The sequence below is a fragment of the Haematobia irritans genome, chromosome 2 (genome assembly GCF_050003625.1).
Source record: "Haematobia irritans isolate KBUSLIRL chromosome 2, ASM5000362v1, whole genome shotgun sequence".
Lineage (NCBI taxonomy): Eukaryota > Metazoa > Arthropoda > Insecta > Diptera > Muscidae > Haematobia > Haematobia irritans.
The window spans coordinates 82,580,996-82,597,286 of record NC_134398.1 but is presented as its reverse complement, the minus strand read 5'-3'; the positions used below and the strand labels follow the sequence as shown (position 1 = coordinate 82,597,286).

General features: G+C 30.8%; 1 protein-coding gene and 1 long non-coding RNA gene across 3 annotated transcripts in view; one reads left to right on the top strand and one right to left on the bottom strand.

The window, feature by feature from the left end:
- Positions 1-16,291, top strand: part of Schip1 (Schwannomin interacting protein 1) — a 52,850-nt gene that overhangs the window by 10,597 nt on the left and 25,962 nt on the right. The window lies entirely within an intron of this gene.
- On the bottom strand, positions 6,835-7,389 carry LOC142223370 (uncharacterized). The gene is made up of 2 exons (XR_012718698.1): positions 7,171-7,389; positions 6,835-7,104 (listed from the first exon to the last, which is right to left on the bottom strand). It is a non-coding gene; the product is annotated as an uncharacterized LOC142223370 (long non-coding RNA).

Below are 16,291 nucleotides of genomic sequence, written 5' to 3'. Positions count from 1 at the left end.
TTTTAATTATTCGTTTTTTCAGCTTTTTTTCTTCACATGTTATCAAAGTCCTTTAAAAACGAGTTAACGATAACTTTATTTTCCAAATTCAGACTCGACTTTCAATTCTGTTTTAAATTAAGTTTTGTATTCTTGCTTCTAGGAAGCAAATTTTAATTATTCGTTTTTTCAGCTTTTTTTCTTCACATGCTATCAAAGTCCTTTAAAAACGAGTTAACGACAACTTTATTTTCCAAATTCAGACTCGACTTCAGTAGAAATTATGATATGTTTCGAGTAAAAAAAACGTCTTTAAAATAAAGTTTTGAAAAACATGTCCTATTTTTGAACGATTTTTTGCTTTATAGTCAAGATGCAAAAAGGCAACAAATTTAAAGACAATTTTATTAATTTTAAAGAATTTTTCTGCATTTTTAAATTCAAGTTGACCTTACTCCAAAAAATTTTCTTTCATGTTATGATACCCGTTTTTAAGTCAAATCACTTAATTATAATGACAATACGACTTCATTGAAAAGTTTATCGACTTTTGGACAAAGAAAAAAACTTTATATTAGAGAAATGCGTCTTTTATGCGAAGCAAAATTTCCATTCGTATTTTAAGGACATGAAATCTTTGGCCTCACGACCATATTTTTTTCAGTGTAAGAGTTGAACTTGATATTAATGGACCACACTGCTTCGTAGCTTGAAGTCGTTTTTTACAAATGGATCTGGTATTAGGTTAGGTTAGGTTAGGCGGCAGCCTGATGTATCAGGCTCACTTAGACTATTCAGTCCATTGTGATACCACATTGGTGAACTTCTCTCTTATCACTGAGTGCTGCCCGATTCCATGTTAAGCTCAATGACAAGGGACCTCCTTTTTATAGCCGAGTCCGAACGGCGTTCCACATTGCAGTGAAACCAATTAGAGAAGCTTTGAAACCCTCAGCAATGTCACCAGCATTACTGAGGTGGGATAATCCACCGCTGAAAAACTTTTTGGTGTTCGGTCGAAGCAGGAATCGAACCCACGACCTTGTGTATGCAAGGCGGGCATGCTAACCATTGTACCACGGTGGCTCCCTGGTATTACCTATTAGTATCTGTAAGAGGGCGATTAGTAAGTAAACTGAAATGACTCGATGCGTTTTCCTATGACTTTCCTTTAGTGATGGGCATTGTAGTTCAATGAAATGATCGCTCACTTCAGCTCTTTTTCGGTCAGTGAACTAGTTCGGTCAGTTAGTTCTCTAGTTCATTGTCGGCCAGTGAGGGGTTTCCAGTTCTTTTCTGGTTCATTTCAAATTCATAATAAATTACAAGTATATTGCGTTGTTTTATTCATCCCACAAAAATAAATATGAAAATAATCCCGAATAATTTATGTGCAACAAAAAGCGATATGAGTTTAAGGACTGAAAACTATGACAATGCCAAGGAAAGCAAAAATAACTGAGCGAACAAACTGTTTAGCTAGCTGAACTGACATGGTGAACGAAAAAGAACGATTAATGTGATCTAGTTCAGTCCGTTCATTTCAGTGATCCGTTCACTTGAACTAGTTCGTTCGCGAACTACCCAACTTTACTTTCCTTTAACCCTTTACTACGGTTGTTCCCTACAGACACATTTACACGAACTTAATTTTGCTTTACAGCTATTTATTCATTTGACTAAACAGGTTATCTCATAAATTCCCTTAAATTTAGTTTAGTTTTTTGGAAACTATCAGCAGATAGAGCATAAACAATTATAATAGAGAATTTTAGCAAATACTTCATATGTATCTATTGAACTGCATTAAATACTAATTTCGATCTCCTGAAATTTTTGAAATAAGACATTTCAAAATAAGCATTGGATAAATGCTCGTATTCAAATTACTCAGAATAAAGTGACCCCTTAATTAAGTTAACGTGAATTAATTTCGAAGAAGATTGAACTTCGTATAGCGTCAAAGACATTTTTATTTGTTTGAACTATGTGATTTTCGTAGAAATTATGAATCATGCTTTCTTTGTGACTTGCCTTACAATAAAGGCATTAGTAAACATTTTCCTACATGTATGTACTACTATACTGCAAAATATGTAATTAAATTGAATTGATATATGGACTAATTTTAACAAATCTTATACATTCTTGTTGAAACCTTTTACTTCAAAATTAGAAATGGTTACATGTATTTTTATAAAATAGTTCTATTTATTTATATATATATATAATAGGTCCACATTTTTTGCAATACAAGACATTTATTTATGAATCGTGCCAGTTTTTACAGGCCTTCAAAATATTATTTTATTAATACACGTCTAATAAAATATATTAAAAAAATTACATTATGTTTGTTCACAGCTATATAAAATATTTGTTGAATCTACTACCTTCCAGTTATATTAAGATGCAGCCTTAACGATTTGGTCCTCCTTTTACAATTTCAATCCCTGCAAATATAAGAATATTATAAAACAATTTTTCCACAAATTATTAGCATCACTGAATGTTGCCTGATAATAAAAGATTCCAAAATGAAGACAAATGAATGGGGTTGTTATTCTGCTGGTGTTTTCTTTAAATGGTGCTGGAGTTTTGTTTATTTACCATAACGCCTATCGATAGACTCAAATGACCATCTGTAAACAATTTATTGAAAGTTTATCAAAGGAATTTCTATGATAAAAGTAGGCTTGAAGTCTTCTATAACTTTTTCGTATAAGGGTGATAGTGTTTTGTTATTGATTTTCAATAACTTCTACCCAAAAATCGAAAAATTTACTCACTACACACACAAAAAAAAATTTATTTCAATCACGGAAATCGCGGATTCAATAGGATCCACCATAGGATGGAGGGTATATTGAAATATTGCTCTAAGACCCCATAAAGTTTATATATTCGTAGTGAATATATAAATTCTGAGTCGATCTAAAAATGTCCGTACATCTGTTGAAATCACGCTAACTTCCGAACGAAACAAGCTATCGACTTGAAACTTGACATAAGTAGTTGTTATTGATTGCAAATGGGCCATATTGGACCACTTTTACGTATAGCCCCCATATAAACCGACCCCAAAATTTGGCTACGGAGCTTCGTAGAGAAGCAAATTACATCCGATCCGGGTGAAATTTAGTGTGTGGTGTTAGTATGTAGTCTCCAACCTTCACGCTTAAATTGATCTATATAGATCCATAATTATATATAGCCCCCATATATACCGATCCCCAGATTTTGCTTGCGGATCATCTTGGAGGAATAAATTGCATCCGATCCGGTTGAAATTTGGTACGTATTGTTAGTACACGGTCTCTAACTTTCACGCTGAAATTGGTTCATATAGATTCATAATTATATATAGCTCCCATATAAACCGATCCCCAGATTTGACCTCCAGAGCCTCTTGGAGGAGCAAATTTCATTCGATCCGGTTGAAATTTGGTACGATGTGTGAGTATATAGTCTCCAACAACCATGCAAAAATTGGTTCATATCGGCCCCATATAAACCGATCCTCAATCACACAAAAATTGGTCCATATCGGTTCATAATTGTATATAACCTCCCCATATAAAGTCGCCTCCATATTTCACTTCTGCGTCCCTAATTACCGCGTAAAAGTTCATATCGGTTCGTAATTATTTGTCCCTATATATACATATTTTTGTCTAATATATACACGCAAAAAAATAATTCTTTCCTCCCAAACGAAATTTTAGACAAACAAAGTTCGTTTCTCATTTGCTTTTCGCTGTAAGGAAGTGTATTTGGAAGAAAAGTATATACTTTTTGTGATAAACGTTTATTCTTTTCCAGGATGTAAAAACAATTTCATAAAGACTAGCTCAAAAAAACATTATTTTCTTGCTAATTGCATTGTCCCTCACATCTTTCTCACATCCACGAGGATTTTTAGTTCTTAACACCTTTTCCTGTAATACCAACAATGTAGAAGAAATTATACGATTTTATAAATTTTTAAAATTTTTTTTTACCTTTCGCCTGGACGGAGAATCGAACCGCGGACCATGCACATTGTAAGCCAACACACTAACCACTGAGCTATGTACGTGTTATGGTCATCAATAGATAAATATCCATATAAGTTATATTTATATAGCATAGCTTGCGGCGCCCACGAACCGAATAAACAAAGTTTATTTAACAGAAACAAACATTTAGTTTGGCACCGTGGAGCAGTGGTAGCTACGTCCGACTCTCATGCCAAGGGTCGTGGGTTCGATCCCTGCTTCGGCCAAAGTTTTTTTTTTTTTTGCTTTTGTTTTTTTTTACATATATTCCAGATATATTCGGGAGATTCCGAAAAAATATTCAACATTACATTGTACTATATTAAATTTTGAACTGTAAAATGTGTCTTATTAAAGACCTAAAGTCAGAAAAGAACAGTGTTTGATATAAACGAAATGGACTGTGTTGTTATTTCAAAAATAACTTTTTTAATTGAAAAAATAAAAATTTTGTAACAAACGAATTTTTTGGTGATAAAAGTTTAAAATTTTCGAAGCAATTCAAAAAACTCTAACAAAAGAAAAACGTTTTCGGTACACGTTTTCCAAACGTTTTTTTTCTTTGCGTGTACCACGTATGAATAACTTGCAATTTAGAAGACGATGTTAAGAAGTTTTTAGATACCTTGACATCGGCAAGTATTACCACAACCCAAGTAATTCGATTGTGGATGATAGTCTTTCGTAGAAGTTTCTATGCAATCCATGGTGGAGGGTACATAAGATTCGGCCTGGCCGAACATGTTTTAATTGAAATGTCTTCAATCACGAATATTATAGTATCAATCACCCATTTTTATTGAAAACCACCAGGATTTCCAATTAAAAATTAACTGAAAATTATTTAATTGACTTTTGTCACGGAATCAATTAATTGTGTGATTGAATCAATTTGACATAAAGTTCAATCAATGTTTTAATTGAATCAATTAAAATTTTAATTAATTTCGCGACAAATGTCATTCAATATTTTATTCTATAAACAGAATTTGTTGTTCTTGTTATTTGTGTGTTTTGTTCTAACATAACTTACACATACAATCACGATCAATAACAACTAATGCTTAGTACTAAGTTCGTTTCTGCGAAAAACGAATATCTTCATCTATCTCTGTAAATGGGGTCTCAAACCCAGGGATGTTAACTTATTTATGCGAAATAATATGTCTGCCTATTTTTTTATGCGAAAAATCCAGGGTTGTATAAATAATTGTTTGAAAATGCTCAAAAAAATTTCGCGGATTGAATCATTTTAATTGAAATGTCGTCAATCGCGAAAATGATAGTATCAATCACCCATTTTGATAGAAAACCAACACGATTTTCAATTAAAAATTTAATTGAATTTTGTCACGGAATCAATTAATTGTGTGATTGAATCAATTAAAAAAGTGATTGGTTTTTAACATAAAATTCAATCAGTATTTTAATCGAATCAATTAAAATTTTAATTAATTTCGCGACAAAAATCAATCAACTATTTGATTGATGAAATTAAATTATTAATTGTTTTTGGCAATCAATTTCAATCAAAATAATCTTATATATATATATATATATATATATATATATATATATATATATATATATATATATATATATATATATATATATATATATATATATATATATATATATATATATATATATATATATATATATATATATATATATATATATATATATATATATATATATATATATATATATATATATATATATATATATATAGATATATATATATATATATATATATATATATATATATATATATATATATTGTAGTCTTTTAGCATCAAAAGGTGTATTAAGGAGCTCGGTAATTAATAATTAGTAACAATTCCGTTCCATTCTTGAAATAGAAAAAGTGTAATATATTATATTCGGATATTATTCATATTTTTAAATCCAAAAGAAATAACTTTTTTTACCATTACATAATTTAGCTCATTAGTTTATATATCAGATATACTGCTCTCTACTTGGGTTCAAACTCAAAAAGGCAGGTAAAACAAAAATGCAATTGAATGCCAACGCTACTTCGCAACTTCAAGGTGAATCTTCCAACAAACCCCCACCGCCCTTGGTTTTAAGAAAACTAGGAGTGAAAAAAATTTACAATGTTAAAAGAACAATACGGTACCCACCTTTTGATTGTAAACATATTCTTATATTTTTATATATTTAACAAAATGATGGAGTTGATTGGTCAATTTCACGAATGAATAAAAAATATATTATTTTAGTCCGTTTAATGTAAGCAGGCTTCAATGGAAAACGGTATTCACATAAACTTAGATTACCTTCAATAATCTTAGATTGTTTTCCATTTTTACAATACCGCAAAACACAAACAAAGGTAATTTCAAATGCGTTCTGTCATATATTTTTTCAAACCTTTACCACGTGGACATTTCTTGTTGCACACTTTATTTATTTCAACCCTTTGCTATGATTTGTTGTTGCGTTCAAAATATTTATGCCCACATTTTGAATGCAGCAGAAAGAATGTCGCCAATCATGTTTTTCAATTTACGCGAACAACAAAAATCCAACCGTTCGTTACGAGTTACTTCCACAGACTCATCTCTCCATCATACATTCTTGAATGAATACCCATTCTCTTGTTCTCTTTTCGCTCTTTCCATCGCTCAAAATTATTCAATTTCAATCACGAACGTGATTGGAACAATCACATGTGTAATTGGAAACCGGAAAAATTTCAATCACGTTTGTAATTGAAAATTATTTCCGAATTGATTAACAAATTGATTGAATCAATTAATATTTTAATTGGAACCGTAACAAATATCAATCATTTTTAATTGGTTTTTATTCGGATTTGATTAAATAATTAATTGAATCAATTAACATATTGATTGAATCCGTTTCCAAATTCAATTAAGTGATTAATAGAAACAAATTCGGTGATAATTTTTTGTGTGTACTAGGCTTAAAGGATGAAAAAAATAAACTATATAGATCGTTGTCCTCCTTATCATAATAACCATGTCAGCATATCCGTTATAATAAGTAGATGCGTCTAGATTTCCAATAAATCAGCAGTCTGTAAGCTAAATTAGTTTCTCTGAAAGTAAACAGGATAATTACATCTCATTTTTTTCAATTAAAAGTTAATTTTGTTAAACATTACCTGCATAGAATATCAAGTTGAATTCTTAGTTCCAGGTTGCAGAGTTATAATCTTATTTTGCCGTAGTTTTTTTTTATCATAAAAAGACGTATTGAGGGGCTCGGCAGGTTTAATTTTAGTAGCATTCCATTTCTAAATTTCCACATATTGATATCATCTATTAAAATTTGAACCAATCAGAGACAAAAATAGTGGCAAAGCAACATTATATTGTAAATTCTGGAAATAAAAAAATATAAATGGAAATTGCATATTTATTCCCTTCACCACTACTGTGGTACAGGTTCTTATAATAAGTTTGTGCACACGGACGAAAAAGACTGTTTTTCATATGTTTGGCTGTAAAAATTATATGTTTGGAACTCAAATTTTTTAACACAATATTTTTAAGTGCAACCATATAAAGTTCTAAACTAGCATAACATGTTTGGGACATAAAATGTTTGTAAATATAATATGCTTAGATGCAAACATATATTAATTTAGAAATAGCCTATAAACATATATGTGTATAGAAAGAGATACCTAGAGAGTATGCTGCAAGTAAAATAATGGAAGTAAGCAATTGGCGCCTAAAAAATATATCCACACAAAGAAAATTTCATTAACATTGTTTTCTATCAGTGTATGCCCTAAGGTGAAACGTAATATGTACAATACAAACAATATTTTGTTTGGACCAATCTTGAAAATATAAAAAAAAATCATATTTTATACCCATTTCAAAAGAATTTTATTGCAATTGATTTTATTTTATACTGAAAACTGTGTCGAATTTTTTCTAAATCAGTTCATATTTAGAAAAAGTGTCATATATTCTTTTGATGTAGGCAAAACTGGCACAACGTCAGCGAAATGTCCTCGATACTTTCCACAGAAGATTTAGATAAGGTTCCGTCTGTGTAAATGTCGCTCGATGTGGCCAAATATTAAATAGTGAAATGTAATCAATATCCTTGTGAAATCACCACTGCTAAGGAGCAAAAATAAAAATTCCTCAAACTGTCATATACTTCTAATACATGTGTATCACCGGATAAATCATAAATGGACTTTTGTGCAATAAATAAAATGACTTCAGCTTTATATTTCCCAAGAGATTTTGTAGAAGTTTAAAAATGTTTCTCCAAATCGGTTCTGATTTACATATTTGCATATGGGAATGTAAACCTTTATATAGCTCCCAAAAAATTTGAAGGAATTGAGATGGTATCAAAAATTTTGGTCTACATAGTGTTGAAGGGTATAATATAGTCGGCCCGCCCGACTTTAGACTTTACTAACTTGTTTTATTATACACACTTATTCCGATTTTCGGATATTTTGGGTTCAAAGTGAAAAAACAGGTAAAACAAAAATAGAACTTCGTTTGTCAACGCTACTTCGTAACTTGGAGGTAAATCTTCCAATGCATCCATACCGCTCTTGCTTTTAAGAAAATTAGGCTTGAAAATGTTGCAATTGTAAAACATCAATACGGTAACCAAACTTTTTGATTGCACAAAAATATATTATTTTTGTCCAATGGAAAACTGTATGCACATTTCACAATTGCTTACCTTCAATAAATGTAGATTGTGTTCAATTTTTACAATACCGCAAAACACAAACGTAGGTAATTCCAAATGCATTCTGTCATATATTTTTTCAGTCCTTTACCCCATGACCAGTTGTTGTTTGACACTTTATTTACAGTCGACTCCGCTTTACTGAAACGTTAAAAATGCAGCCATTTAATTTCAGTTATCCGAAGTTTTTGCTAAAGCGGACTACGGATAACTGAAAAAAACTTCCAGTAATGCGAACTTCGGATAACTGAAAAAGTTTCAGTAAAGCGGACTCCGTATAACTGGAAAAAAATCCACTCAATTTCAGTTAACCGAACTTATGACCAATGCTATGTACATAAAATAATAAAAACAAGGTGTTTGATTCCGTGTGTGTGCCATCTACAATTTTACCTTTCAGTTGATTTTATTTACAGAGTGATTTAAACTGTTTTGAAAGTGCCATCTTCACTTGAAATAAAGCGTTCTCAATACGGAGAAGAAAATGTACTCTCTCTCAATAGCGAGAATGTGGCATTTTCAGTAAAGCGAAGTCATACTAATGTGACGAAACTCATTTGAACACAAACAACTTTTCAGTAATCCGATTTTTTCAGTTAAGCGGAGTTTCACTAAAGCGGAGTAATTTAAATGAAATGGACAGAAAAAACAACTGGGGAATGCGATCGATTTCAGTTATCCGAGGTTTTTCAGTAAAGCGCATTGCGCTAAAGCGGAGTCGACTGTATCCCAACCCTTTTGTATGACTTGTTATTGTATTCAAAATATTTATGCACACATTTCGAACGCAGCAAACAGAATGTCGCCAATCATGTTTTTCAATTTACTCGAAAAAAAAAACTCAACCGTTCGCTACGAGTTAACATACTTCCACAGACTGATCTCTCTATCACGTGTTGTCGAATAAATACACAATTTCTTGTTCTCTTTTCGCTCTTTCTCTCCATCGCTCAAAACTATTCAATTTCAATCACAAAGGTGATTGAATCAATCACATGTTTATTTGGGAACGGAAAATTTTTCAATCACGTGTATAATTGAAAATTATTTGCGAATTGATTAACAAATTGATTGAATCAATCAATCATTTTTTAATTGCTTTTTGTTCAGATTTGATTAAATAATTAACATATTAATTAAATCCGTTTCCAAATTCAATTAAGTGTTTAATTGAAAAAAATTCTGTGACAATTTTTTGTGTGTAATTTAAAACAAACTACTGCCGAATCTTATATACCCTCCACCACGGATTGCATACAAAGTCCTACTAAAGACTGTCAACCACAATCCAATTACTCGGGTTTTGGTAACAATTTCCGATGATACTTTTATTTATTATCATTGTCTTCTAGATCCCCATATGGGATCTATGTTATATTAGATAAAAAAGGCAGGTGAAATACTTTAAACAGCTTATTTCTATTTTGATCGGGCTATATATAATTGTTAGTGGACACATATTAACATCCGAGCAAAACAACCCAGCAAAAAAATTTGGAAGTTCTTCCAAAGGCACAACTTTAAAAGCACTTCCAGAAGATGCACTTGCAATGATGTTCTTTATTTTAACTACCCAGGAAGTTCTTTTAATTCAATTTTTTATAACATGTTTTGTTTTTTCATACTTTTAATGGGTAATTTTAACTTTTTTTTCAAATAGGTTAAAAACAGAGTAAGAATTCATAAAATGATACAAATCATTTAAATTTTGTGGAAAAAAATGCTAAATCCAAGCTGAAAAAATTGTGAATTTTTGAAAATATTTGAGGTCAAACGTTTCCGACAAGCGTTAGAATCCATTAAAAATTACAAAAATTATTTATTTGACAAAGTATCACAGAATTTTTTAATTTACATCCAAAATATTGAATTCGGATTACACCTAAAGAAGTGATGCAAATTCAGTGCAACGGCTTTTGAAATGGAGCACTTCCGTCCTATGACAAGCCCATGTTAAATTCATCGCTTCTGCGTCAATTTTGCACCACTTCCGGATCCAAAAAGAACATTTTCATTACTTTTTTGGCGACGCTTTTTTCGCTGGGAAGCGTCGCCAAAAAAGTAGTGAAAATGTTATTTTTGGATCCGGAAGTGGTGCACAATTGGCGTAGAACGATGAATTTAACATGGGCTTGTCATAGAACGAATGTCCACGGTTTCAACAACCGTTGCAATGAATTTGCATCACATCTTAAGGTGTGATGCGAATTCAGTGTTTTGGATGTGAATTAAGAAGTGTTGTGATAGTTTCACAAATAAATAATTTTTACAAATATGATTTTTAATGCATTCTAACGCTTGTCTGGAACCTGACATCAAATCACTTTTGACATAATTTTTTCGGCAAAATTTAAATAATTTGTACCATTTTATTAATTCTTAATCTGTTATTTTAACCTATTTGAAACAAAAAAGTCCCAAATGTCCCATTAAAAATACAGAAAAAATTGACTCAAATTTACTTCCTGTGCAGTCAAAATAAAGAACATCTTTCGGAGAACATTTTTGGAAGTACTTTTAAAGTTGTGCCTTTAGAAGAAATTCCAAATTTTTTTGCTGGGTTCACGTAGCTAATTGCAACCAAATCGAATGAAATTTGATCTTTGAAGAGGTTTCGGAGGTCAAAACTAGGAAAATGTTTCTATATTTTAAAAAGTGTGTTTTATTAAGTTTTGAAAGTATTGGATACTTGTTAGTACGAGTGAACTAAAATATTTAGCTGATGCATTTGAAAAAGCCTGTGCTTGTATTTATTGAGAAGTATTGAACATTTGTCGATAATAGCGGATAACCCTTAACCCTTTCACTACCGATGTCCACTTAGAAGGACATTCGAAAAAGACACCAAATTCTATTTTCCCACTTAGTTTCGATTTATTTCTTGATATTATTTTAAAGTAGAGGCTTTAATCTAAATAGACTATAAATATTTTCCATATAAGTGGGCACTAAAATACATTTTTATAAACTTCTTCAACAATAAACGAAAAATACGAAAATTTGAGACAATTTTTCTACTATATGTTTCTAGTAAATGGACATTCATACATAAACTATAGCTGATGCTACTTCGGGTTTTTTTGTATTTTTTTCCGACACTTTGAAAGATATTATAGGCCAAATAGCGCTTATTTTCGTAAGGCAATTTGGTCACAATTCAAGAATAAAATTTTCAAAACAAGCTCATATAGCTCTTGAAGTAATTGAGGTAGGTTCTCAAAATGACAATTTTTGTAGAAACAGAAGAAAAATTTAAGTTTTTAACATTAGGTTTATTTCGGTAGTGAAAGGGTTAATTATGTTCATGCACTTCTTTATGTTTCTTTTTTGTTTTATGTTGAATGGTAAGACAAATTACACTGAAAGAAAGATTTCTTTTCTGAGAAACGAAATTTAACCCAAGCAAAGTTTTCTTTTGACGCTAACAAAATTTCTTTAAAAGCAAATCATAAAGTTTAGAGACAATCGTTGAATCGCTTAAGGTTGAGTTACATACCATGCGTTAATGCGTCCGTTGATTGAAGATTTGAATTTTCTTTTTGAAAGCAACAGTTTTGTTCGAGTGCTTCAAACTGAAAAATATTAGGTTTATTAGGGTTTATTTGCTCTATATGAAAATACTTTATAAAAACGGGAATTTCATTTGTCTAAAATTTGGTTCCAGAGGAAATTTTTTTGTTGATACTTTTTTTATCACGGTTGAAATCGAAAATACAATACAACAAGTATATACAGCAGTAAGTTCGGCCGTGCCGAATAATATAATAGGGTTTGATGACAGATAGTCTCCCAAGCTGATCTGTTTAACAAGTACGCTTCCCGAAGATAAATTTAAAGATTTTACCTATGAAGACTAGATCAGATTCTGGATTTTTAAGAACCAATTTTGTTTGAGTTTTAGAAAAATCATAAACAATAAACATATCGTGTAAATGATGAAATAACGCCTTGATGTGAAATCTTAAATCTGTAGATTTTTACCGCCATCATTTAAATGATTACGAGGAGTAAAATCTGGAAATTTTACTTTCAGTTTCAAGCAATTTTCATGATCAGTGCGCCTGCTATACCCCCAAGAAGTCAAATCGGTCTATATCGATGCCTTTCCAAATGGACTGGTAAAAATAAATTCGATACAGATTTTTGAGGGTCTAAAATACCAGTATAGTTACATTTTCGGGCAAATCGCATAAGAACTACGGTTTCTAGAAGCCCAAGGAGTTAAATCGGGAAATCGGTCTATATGGGGGCTATATTAAAAATGGATCGATACACACCATATTCGGCTGACCTATTTGTGGTCCTAAAATACGTCTAGATTTCCAATTTCAGGCAAAGTGGATAAAAACTACGGATTCTAGAAGCCCAAGAAATAAATTCGGAAGGTATGTCTATATAGGGGATATACCAAAACATGGAAGAATACTCACCATTTTTGACACATCTCTTAATGGTCCTCAAAAAAACTCTAGGTTTCCAATTTCAGGCAAAGTGAATAAAAACTACGGATTCTACACTGGTAGAAAAAGTTTCGTTATATTAACGAAATGTGTCACTAAAAGTGAGCCAATGAAACAAATTCTTTAATACAACGAAATGTTTCGTTATTATAACGAATTTTCTGTTAATCAATTAATCAATATTTTCATTGTATTAATGAAGATGTTTCGTTATATCAATGAAAAAAATTCGTTGGCTTAATTTTAATGAAATTTTCTTTGTGTGTAGAAGTCTATGAAATAAATTCCGATTCTAGAAGTCGGGAGATCGGTCTATACGGGTATTATACTTACATGGAATTCATGACCTCCATTGACCTAATTGCAGGTGTCCAAAATCGACTAAGAGAACTTTAACCAAAAATTCGAATTTTAATTGAATGGGATGTAGCATTTTTATCCTGGAAATACATAAAAAAATCAAAAATGTATCGTTAAAATTCTACTTTTTAATAATGAAAACATGGGAGCGTCGACTTTTTGATTCTCAATTCGGCACATATGTACCCTGAACAATAGGCTCTCTTTCATCCACTCTCTTTCAGTAGTTCTCCAGACTTTTCCATGTTATGTTCCTGGCCTTTCCACCCATCGCAAAGTTCCACATCGCTTTATACCTGCCCCATGTCCATTAATATATCGCTTTTCAAGATGTAAAACGAAATTAACCTTCCAGGCTCTGGAGGTGACTGGCAGCACCTCCACGACATCATCGGAAAATATCAATCCAATCGATAGAGATTCCGTTTTTGGAAAATTTAAAAATTTCGTATTCTCCAAGAACAACTTCCCCCTTGTTTTTGTTGTTGCTATTGTGCTTCAGTTCGATGAATTTTGATTTCGTGTTTAGTTCATACTTTCATTTATGACCAAGTTAATATTGTAATGCACATAATATGATCAACAAATCCGAAGCAGCCCATTTAGTGTGATGTTTTATTGTAGTAAATGCCGAATGGTTCCAAGCAGAACGTAACAGACTTGAGGCATCCCTCTCTCGTTTTCACCTTATTCCACATAAGCACCAACTACACTAGTTAACAAAAAGTTTACATTGGAATTAATCAGAGTCACCTTTTGTTTCATGACTCGTATATCGTGTATGTCCCTTACTGCCAACACTCAAAAAAGGGGGCGCTAATCCCAACTGAACTATATTTTAGTTCATGAAGATTAGTTGATTTTAGTTAAATTTTGCACAATGTGACCAAATGTCCCTTATTTGAATAATTTTTTGCTAACTTTAATGGCGTGAACTAAAAATAGGAAAAATTGTATACAAATATAGTGGACAATTTTCCTAAAAAGTAAAATAGTTCATATTTTCCTAAAATGTGAGAAGTTTGCCTAAATTGAGTTCATAAGTCTCTCGAATGAGTAAGACATTTTATCAATTTTTTCCCAACATATGAAATTTATTTAAACAAAAGAAAAAAAAATTATCATTTTTAATAAAATTTCTTCAATTTGACAAAATATTTAATAAAATTTCTTCAATTTGACAAAATGTATTAACTTATTTGTAACATGAAACCTACATTTTCTTTCGTGGTGGGTGAAATTGATCTACCAGGTATACCGGTATGTAATTAGCATTTTTTTAAATAAAAATACAAAAATATTTTCCCATAGCTTTTAAACTGTCAGAAATTGTTTGTTGTGCAACATTTAACATTGCTGCCATTTGCTTTTGACTCAAAGTGTCATCTCCATCCAATATCGCGGCAACTTCAAATTTGATGTAGAAAAAAATACAATTTTGAGAACCTAACTCAATTAGTATAAGTTGTTTTAAATTGCATACAACCAGAAAAAGTTAACCCACCATGAAATAAAATGTTAACTAAAATTTTTTGCAATACGATATTATTTGTATAATGTCCAATTGAAGAAAATTTATTAAAAATAATATTTTTTCTACTGTTTAAGGAAATTCAATAGAAAATGGAGTTAAATTGTTAAAATGTTTTCAAGACAGGTAAAATTTTAATAAAATTTACACATTTGAGAGACTTATGAACTCAATTTAAGCAAACTTCTCCCATTTTAGGAAAATATGAACGGTTTCATTTTTTTAGTAAAATTGTGTATTATATTTCATCCTAGATTTAAAGAAAGATAGGTCCCTAAAGAAATTCTTTACTTTAAAGAAGCTGCATCGTTGGCTCGGAATTTATACCAAATAACATAAGGGAAGGTCAAAATCGTTGGTTCCAAGTAAACTTTTTTTGGTGTATATGATTGTTTGTTTGTTTTTTTTCGAAAGGCTCAGTTTAGGATAAGTTGTGTTAAATTGCATACACCCAGAAAAAAGTGAACCCACCAAGAAAGAAAATGTTAACTAAAATATTTTACTAATTGCAGTATGATACAAATAATGTCCAATTGAAGAAAATTTATTAAAAATGATATTTTTAATATTAAAAAAAAATTGGAGTTAAAAATTGTTAAAATATTTTTAATTACTTTAATAGAAATTTATTCATTTGAGAAATTTATGAACGCAATTTAAGTAAACTTCACCCACGCCCTCACAAAACAAAATCGCTTCTGTAAGATATGCCCCAAACACATTTTGCTTCAAGCATATATATTTCCAGGATTGGTCCAAACAAAATATTGTTTGTACTGTTAAAACATATTAAGTTTCACATCAGGCTTACACTGGTAGAAAAAAATTTAATGAAATTTTCTTTGTGTATATGTATTTTTAAGGCGCCAATTGGTTACTTCCATTATTTTACTTGCAGCATACTATCTACACAGTCTTACACAAGTTTACATACGGTTTAAGAAATTGTATTTTCTTTAATTATTAAAATATAATAAAATATGCATATATATGCTTTAGATTTTGTAAATTAATTTGAAAAACAAAGTATTTGTCCATTTTCAAGAAGATGTTTTTAGTCTGGATTATAAACAACAACAAGAAACATGTTTAGTTATAAGGTAAAAACCTCAAGGGTATGTAAACTTATGTGAGACTGTGTAGGTCTCTCTTTCTAAACACATATATGTTTATAGACTATTTCTAAATTAATATATGTTTGC